We start from the raw sequence: 9,249 nt of genomic DNA on the forward strand, positions 1-9,249 counted from the left end.
ATGCGTTGGATTAATGGGGGCAAGTGCCAGTTCCATGTTACTTTACTTATTTGTGTGCCACATTGTAACTTACGTGTCACTTGAATGATAAGAGGTGCGGTTCCTACTAGGTCTGGTTCCATGGGAGTTTGCATGGGCTTACAACCTTTCATATGGGATTTCTCAATAAGTGTCTTGGCATATTTTCTTTTATATACAAATATCCGGTGATGTGTTTGTCACACCTCCAAACCAAGACACTAATGCAAATAGACCAAGATCGGTCATGTCAAAGGACCTTTTCAAATCTTGCGAAAATTCTCTTCTCATAACTGCCTGTGATTACTAAGTCATCGACATACACAACGATGATCACAATATCCCCCCTTGATCTTTGCAGTAGAGGTTAGGATCATAAGGGCTTCTCTTTGAGTCGTGCTGTGCAAAATGCTCATCAATTTGTATAGAAAGTTCCCACAATATATTCCGTTTAAGCAAAATATAATGCTTAATATTTTGCAAAATAGATACAAATGGATTACTGCGATGTAGTAATATCTCTGAAAGAGTATCTAAAAGCATATTTTCAAGATATTTACACCATGCAGAGGTAAAAAACCAGGGCATATATGTTTAAATCCCTCCCATCAAAGTACCTTGAGGTCCCTCTAATGGTGCAAGCCTAGAAGAACTCCAATTAGGAAAAAATTGTATCAAGCCTTGAGGATAGGGTGAAACAATGGAATGTCAAAGCCCTAAACCTGGGTGGTCATCTGATTCTAACAAACACAGTGCTACAAGCTATTCCAAGGTATATGTTATCTATCCTCCCTTCTCCCAAAAGATCTGGGACATCCAAAGGAACTTCTTGTGGCGAGGGGTAGAGGTGAAACGAAAATGGGCGCTAGTGGCCTTAAATAGAGTGCAAACCAAAAGATGCAGGTGGGCTAGGTCTTCAAGATCCAGAAGTAACCAACAAAGAAAATGGAGCAAAATTATGGTGGAGATGGTTAAAAGGGGGGTCATCACCTTGGGAAAGGCTTTGGAAATCAAAATATGCACCTAATTTCCATACAAAAAAGTTAGTTTGGTTATCAAGTTCCACTCAGGGGTTGGAAATTTGGAATTTAGCATGGAATAAAAGAGGTATAATGCAAAAACACTATTCTAGGAAATCAGAAATGGAAAGGAGGCCCTATTTTGGGATGATGCGTGGTAGAAACAAGCTAATTTATGCAGGGAGGAATGACATCCCTTCAAACTAAGCACATAAATATAAGAGTATAGAGAATTCTACCAATTATAGGATCAAGGACTAGAAAATAACAAATGGAGGCGATGGAATTTTAATGTCTTTCAACGGCCAACGCAGAATGACTTAGCTATTCAGTATCTAACAGAGGAACTAAGAAAATTAAGAATTATGTTCAATAATGAACAAGACCAACTCAAATGGGGGAAAAAAGAAGATGTGGAGTTCAATCTCAAGGAAGTCAAAGCTTATCTTAGTGAGGGATATACTAGTACAAATGATCCATCGTGGAGAAAACTGGATGGTGCCACATTGGCCATAAATTTAAATTTTCATGTCATTGATTTTACACCAGAAGGTCCTAACTCAGGACAAAGTTATAAAGAGAGGATTTATAGGTTCCCCTTCGTGTTTCCTCTCCGAAAACACAAAAGAGAGGCTTAATCATTTACTCAACACCTGTAACTATATGGAGGCACTATGGGACTAATTAGCCTCAATATTTAGATAAAGAAACCAAAGTCGAGAGAGCATACAAGAAACAATAAAGAAATGGCGGGTGCATTATACAAAAAACGAGGTGGTGAACCTTACCTGAAATTTCATTCGAGGTTTCATCCTTTGGGAAATTTGGAAGGAGCACAATAGATGAATATTCTCTTATAATAAGCCTCCTGTTGACAACCTAGTGGAAGGAAAAATGTGTCAGCTAAAGGAAACATTAATTAGTACGGGAAATCAACCATTAGAGGAACAACCCCCCCCCAACGAAACACAAATTTTGAAGTGATGAGGCTTCATGTTTTTCACCCTGTTTTCCCCAAATAAATATATTCTAGCAGCAAGAATTATTCATTACTTTCCCCTCGTACAAGCAAACACTCGACAAAAAAAGGATTTCACACCTCGGAGTTTTTTTGTAGGATAAAGGGAAAGGTGAATGGGTATCCTGCAGTAGCTGTGTTATCACTCAAGAAAAAATTTTAAATTTTTCACATCAGTTCGATTAGGGTTGGTGTCAATTTCGGGTCTAGTCTTTCCATCTGGTTTTAGAGTCTAAATAGTTTGAATAGGAGTCTTGTTAAGAGTCTTGTTAGTATGTCAAATGGGTTCAATTCTCTGTTGTAGTCCATCACTGGTCTCACACCGCACCTAAGCTCCATATGCCAATCCTATTTCAAAGTTCATAACGCAGAAACCTCGGTTTAGGTGATTTCGTAGCAAAAAACACCGACTTTGCACTAACTGCGCTACGAAATGGGGAATTCGTGCTGATCCATAGCACATCTCACACCAGCTGTCATATTTTCTGCAAGAATTTTACGGGAATAGCATGTGTAAGGTCTTACATGTCGGTCTTGACACGTGCAGGCTCTGTTGGCATCAAAGGGGCTACAACTTATGAGGTTTCTGGTACCCCAGCAAATTCTGTTTCATTAGGTTTATATGGAGCACTCTTTTCTTGGAAGAAGCACTTGCGCATCCAGCCAAGTGAGCTACAAAATTCTTTGCAAAATCCAAGAGATGATTTGAACAGCTCATCAATAACATTAAGAGGCAGAGCATGAAATATATTACAATTCCGTCTGGTCCAATCCTGGAGGTAATCGTATCCAGAATGAGATATATTTCAAGCCAAATTTGGATGGAGAAGGTGGAGAATGTGTCGGTTTCGAATTCTTTTCTGCCGCTTGCAACTTTGCGTTGCATTAGCACACAATTCAAGTCTGGAGTTTGAATTATAAAGACCGGGGTTCAACACCAATGAAAACAATTCTTGAACCATTTTCTTGACTTCAGGACATGTCGGCACGCCAATCTTTATGCTTTCTTTAAGAGTTTCACCACAACCATGAGTCATGTCACAGGGCTTCCTCCTGCAGCACTGGAAGAGGATTCCCCTGGAGTTCTCTTGAAGAGAATTCATGAACTGGAAGAGAGCCGACTTCGATTTAAGAAGAAAAAAGGGCAGTGAAAGATCAACTCTAGGCCAACATGAAGAGTCGGGAGGCTCTCCTTGGTGTAAAGAGGGTTCTGCTGAGAATAGAGGAGAGGCAAGCGGTTCTTCCTTCGAACGGGTGGCGGTTAAACACTATAACAAAATTTTGCAGTCCATGGGCCAACCTGTATACATTGTGAACCCTTCAGGTCAAATTACGTTTTGGAATCATTATGCTAAATTACTTCTACTTCACTTGCAAATGCTAAGATCTTGGAGAGTGGATTGGTGCTACAGCACATGGGCTTTTCAATTTTCTACCTGGTGTGCGTCCTGTACCAATTGAGATTCACATTCAGGATATTGATATAGCCAATTTTGAGGCTCGATTGCAAGCATTGTAGCCTTTATGCCAACATGTTGGGCTTTACTACAGATAGCACAAACATGCAGACCGACGGTGGTTAAGATTGGTTTCTGGGATTCGATAAGGGCTCTTGCACGTGGATATGAATATGTAATGGGCCTAGTGATTTTTACCCCTGTAGCAGTGCTTGCATGGTTCCCTTTTGTCTTAGAATTTCAGACTCGGTTGCTATTTAATCAAGCTTTCAGCAGGGATCTACAAATATCCCGCATATTGGCTGGTGGAAAGAAGCATAACTAATCTGGACAGATATATCTAATAGAAATGTCAGCAAGGAAATGGAGCGAGAGGTTCGTACTCAATATAGACAGGTTGAGAGGGTCTTTGCAGACAGAAAAACAAAGATTAATTCTGACAATAAGGTCCAGGAATATCTAGTTAAGTGGAAGAAAGTTTAGGCACGCTCCATTAAATATGTCTTCGTCTAAAGAAGATGAGCATGTGCTTGAGAATTTATCAAGTACTTTGAATGAAACATTGAACTCTAAACAAAAGAATACATCTCCTCTCTAGGATCAAATAATGGGAAGTCACTATGTGCAGGTTCCTTACAAATCATCATTATTTAAGGAAGATACACATAATTCATTTTCTCAAGAGTAGGAGGAAAAGCCTGCAGTAAGAAATGTCAAGGGAGTTAAGTTGATGGATAATCTTACCACAGCCTCTACTCAAGAAAATCATTCACCGAGGGTCACTGCAGATAAGGATGCAGAGAGAATTTCTGAGAATTTTATTCAAGTGGAACAAAAGGACTTGTCAGTCAATGGTGAAAGCAGACCAGAAGTCCATGCATTTAAGGATGAGAATGATGATGTAGCTAGTGAGGTAGACAATTATATGGATGCTTTTACTACCATGGGATCAGAAATGGAAACAGATTCGGATGGCAGGGCCAAACATGAGTTTGATTCAGATTTCAATTCAGAACATAAGGAAACAGGTATTGAAACAACAGGACAGTTACATGAGAAGGATGGTCAGTGTTATGACCTTGCTGATGCTGAAGCTACTGCCTTTTACAACTCTGACTCATCTGATGAATCTTTGAAATTAAAGACTTCATCGAGGCTTTTGAATAACCATCCAGTAAATGTTATTTCTAATGTAGAATCAACAACACACACTGAGAATCATGCAACATCACAATGTGATTCTGTGAATATGGATCTACATAAAAGGCTTGATTCTGTGTCCATGCCTGTTGGAGGATCCAAGGAGGAAGTATTTGCTGATTTCAACCATGGCATGTTAAAATTGTTGTCCTCTGAAGGTCTTGAGAATGGCCAGATACTTGCAAATGAGGAGGTGCTTAATACTGATATGCTGCCTCCAGTTGCTGAAGATGTCATATCCCATGAAATGATGGAAAACATTGGAGACATATGGTGAAAGAGATGAAGGGCAAACAGGCAATGCATCCATTAATCAGCCAGTGAGGTACCAGCCAGATTCATACAATTATATTTGGAACAGTCAATGGTGTTATTGGTGTCATTGCATCAATCTTTTCCTCAGGAGAAATATCTGTTTCTTAAAAAGTTGCAAGCAAATCTTGTCAAAGGGATCAAGGGAGTAAGGTGCTTAAGCCATGAACACTGGCGATCATTTAGCTATGAAAGGAAGACTGTGTTTTTTAAATTACACAGTAGTTTCGTAGCGCGCTACGAAACTGCTGTAGGTGATGATTTTTACGCAAATCAAGCAGTTTTGAATTATAAGCGGGAATTTTGAAAGGGGAATGTCTACAAGGTATGCAAGGCATCAGCTGAAGCTATTAATATTCAACCAGGTCAAGACACATGGAGATAATTGTATTCGAATCCAATTTTAAATTTTTTGTCATAAAGTGAACATATTTATCACAGTTCAAGATATTTCATAACAGCTTGGTGCCTTCACACATGAAAAGGGTGGCCAGCACATCAAGGACGTGGCAATCTGTTCTATTTTGGGTAATCAAAGATAAAAGGCATGCTTCTTTGGATTTGAATATTGTGAGGCAAACCAAGGACCAACAAACAGGGGTAGTTTCCTATATTTCAGGGCAATGGAAAACATGTGATATTGACAGCAACATGAAGCATTAAAGGTCCATCACAGCCACCGCCAGAAGAGAACCAGATGTCAGAGAACGAAAATGATTGTGGACGAAGGTTGTTATGGAATTAGAGTCCCATTTGATTTAGATGTCTAGAAGATCTAGTAGAATTTGAATCTTAATTGTTTTAGGATTCTAGAGCTGTCAATTAGTAGTCAGTTGTATTTATTAGTTAGTTAAATAGTTGATAGGTGTCATTAGAAGTAGTTTTCGAGCTCCCCTCATGCTAGAGGAGGAAGCTCGAATCAGTTAGAATAAAGACTCTATATATAGCTGAAACAACAATGTAATGAGGGTTGGATATTTTATAAAACAGAGTACTGTTTTGGCTTATGTAAAGACAGAGTTCAGTAATATAAGTTGGTTGCTTTTCTTCTCAGGATTCATAAAGGATTTCCATGTTCAGAATGGTGATTTTATTCTTTCCTTCATGTCTTTTACAGTTGTATAAATGCATAATCACTCAGAATTCACTGATTGTGCTCTGATTTCCTGTATGCATTTGTAAACTGTGGTTTTATATGAGTTGTGTTCTGAGCATCTAAATGCTAAATGCCCTGACTTCTATGTAAAGGCAGTATCATTGTTTACTGAAGTATGATTGACTCCATAGGCCCAATGGAAACTTATGTAATGTTTGTCCAGCCTTCATATTTGTCAATGTTATTGCACAAGAGTTAGCCATCTTATTAATAGTCAAAATCAATAACCCTTTTTGAGAGAGCCCTCTCAGGCTAAGGAGGCTAAGCCTTAGTCAAAAGATTGGTTTGAAACAGTTACTTGAAGTCTTCCTGGTTTGCAGCCTTCCAGGGTCTGATTTTGAGATAACAAGCTGCATTGGTCTTATTAGCATTACGCCACTTTTCATATGGGTCTTCACAACAAATAATCACCATTACACTTTGTTGATTTGTTTTAAAAATAAACATAACACCCAATAGATTTCTTTTGGGATGCAATGTTGTTGTTGGTAGTATGATTGTATTTGTGCCACATGTAAAGCTAATATGCGTTAAATTTCTTTCACCTTGCAATATTTTTATTGGAAATGTGTTTGTGTTTGGGCTAGAAACTATGCTAGATTTCTTTTGCTTTGCAATAGTGTTGTTGTCAATTTGGTTGTTTATGATAAAAGGAAATCTAGCAAGTGTTAGATTTCCATCACTTTGGCAATGTTATTGGAAATGTTGTGCTTGTGTTTGGGCTAGAAGTTGTGTTAGATTTCTTTTGCTATGCAATGTTGTTGTTTTCAATTTGGTTGTTTATTAGAGAAGGAAATATAACACGTGTTAGATCTCTTTCACCTTGGTAATGTGCTTTTGTTTGTGTTAGAAGGAAATATAGCATGCACTAGATTTCTTCTGACATAAAATGTTGTTATTGGTAGTATGCTTGTATTTATGCTACATGTAAAGCTAGCATGCGTTAAATTGATTTTACCTTCCGACATTGTTGTTGGAAATGTGATTGTGTTTGTGATAGAAGTTGTTGGATTTTGTTGGCTTTTGTTTGCCCTACAGTGTTATTGTTGCCAATGTGCTTTTGTTTGTACTAGAAGTAAATCAATCGTATGCTAGATATCTTCTACACTGCAATGTTATTTTTGGCAATGTGATTGTGTTTGTGCTACAATAAACTCTAGAATGTGTAAGATTTCTTTTACTTTGAAATGTTTTTGTGAGTAATATGCTTCTATTTACGTTAGAATAAAATTTAGCATGTGGTGGATTTCCTTCGCCTTAGAATATTGTTATTGGCAATGTGTTTGTGTTTGTGCTAGAAGGAAATCTAGCATGTGCTAGATTTATTTGACCATGTAATGTTGCTTCTAGCAATATGCTTATGTTTGTAGTAGAAGGAATGATATTGATTGTTAGCTTTCATTTGAGGAAACAATGTTTCATTACATACAACATGACAACCATAATATTTTTATTTTTGCATTTATTACTTTTTCGGAAGTTGTGTGTTTTTGGGGAAATATAAAGTCACACTTTACACGGTTCATTCTTTTAATTACAAGTTACGATGTAATTGTTGTTACAGAATTGATGCAAGCTACAATGGAAAATATAATTTTGTCAAAAGGGGACTATGTTGATCTCCTTATTAATGATCAAGTCATCGGGCTAGCAAGGGTTGAATTTGCAGAGTCTGGAACTTATTATGTTGGAAAAAAGGTTAATGTTGGTTATGTTGCAATTTTGATAATTGATCTCATTCAACCACATTTGATTGATGATGATGTTAATGAAGGGGACATACATCCATGGAAGATTGTGGATTTGAGACACCACATAGGTAAATCAAAATATTGAAGCATGTGTTATATATTTTTGATACTATAATAAATGTTCTTTTTTTGAGTAAATACTAACATTATTTACATTTGTTTATAGGTACAAATGTTTCTTCTACATTTTCTATTGGAGACAAGGTAAATCTTCTACAACATGGAGTGAAGGTGGGCGAGGGCTCCATATTCAATACAGAGCTTGGGCATAAAGTGCATGGAAAGATGGTAAAGAAAGGATGCATAGTGGTTAAAATTGAAAAGGTGTTAAAACATAATGTTCCTCTACCACATCCAACAGGGTTTGAGCATACACTTGGGGGTGCATTAGAATCTTATGAAATTTGGCCAGAATAAGATTTGGAGCCTCACTGTCATGATCATGCCATAAATATTCCCCAAGATAGGGTTAAATTCATATGTGCAAAGGTTTCTCTTACACATGAATGCATGGGAACAAGCATGTGCATTGCCAAAGGAATGCTAGTTCATGTCCGCGAGGATGACATTGTTGAGGGTGAAACACTAGGTGAAATGGATTTTGGTGTTTTTCTAGAAGAGATAGATGGAAATTGTGAGATATGCAAAATTGGAGATAAGTCTATACATTGTTTGGTTAGATGGCCAATAAATAAGTTGGTGGACAAAAAAGGTGTGATATTAAGGGTCAAGGAAAAGTTCAAGGAACCAACCAAAGAAATGGTGATATGGGATGTTATAGAGGACACAAATCCCTTAAACAAATGGGATGGGTACCTTTGTAATGAAAAAGATAGAAACTCAATTGATATGAATGTAACAAGGCCATATAAAAGGATTAAACGAGTTATGGCTACAAAAAAAACTGCAAAATGTCAAACAAAAATAGATGAAGAGAAAGAAATTCAACTTTTGGCAGCAGATGTATGTTGTAGAAAAGATTGTCTTCAACATGTCGATAGGAAGGCCATTGCAGGTGCTAGAAGCGGTATGAGACAAATAAATACAAATGGTATTAGAGAATTTGTCTTGAATTCACTCATGTCAAACACAGTGATGTCAAGTGGCCATGGCCATGGCCATGGCCTACCACCTATTGCTAGAAATGTAAAGGACATGAGATTTAATGGGAATATTATTTGTAAGAAATCATGGTATAAGATACATAAAATTCCTCAAAGCACATTCTATAACTACCAACATTATTTCCAACATGGATAGATGAAAGCTATTCATGGTAACACCAACACATGCAAAGCACGAGCTCACACAGTGGCAG

This window comes from Pinus tabuliformis, chromosome Q, assembly GCF_031772625.1.
Source record: "Pinus tabuliformis cultivar Carrire ecotype Pingquan chromosome Q, CPIR1, whole genome shotgun sequence".
Lineage (NCBI taxonomy): Eukaryota > Viridiplantae > Streptophyta > Pinopsida > Pinales > Pinaceae > Pinus > Pinus tabuliformis.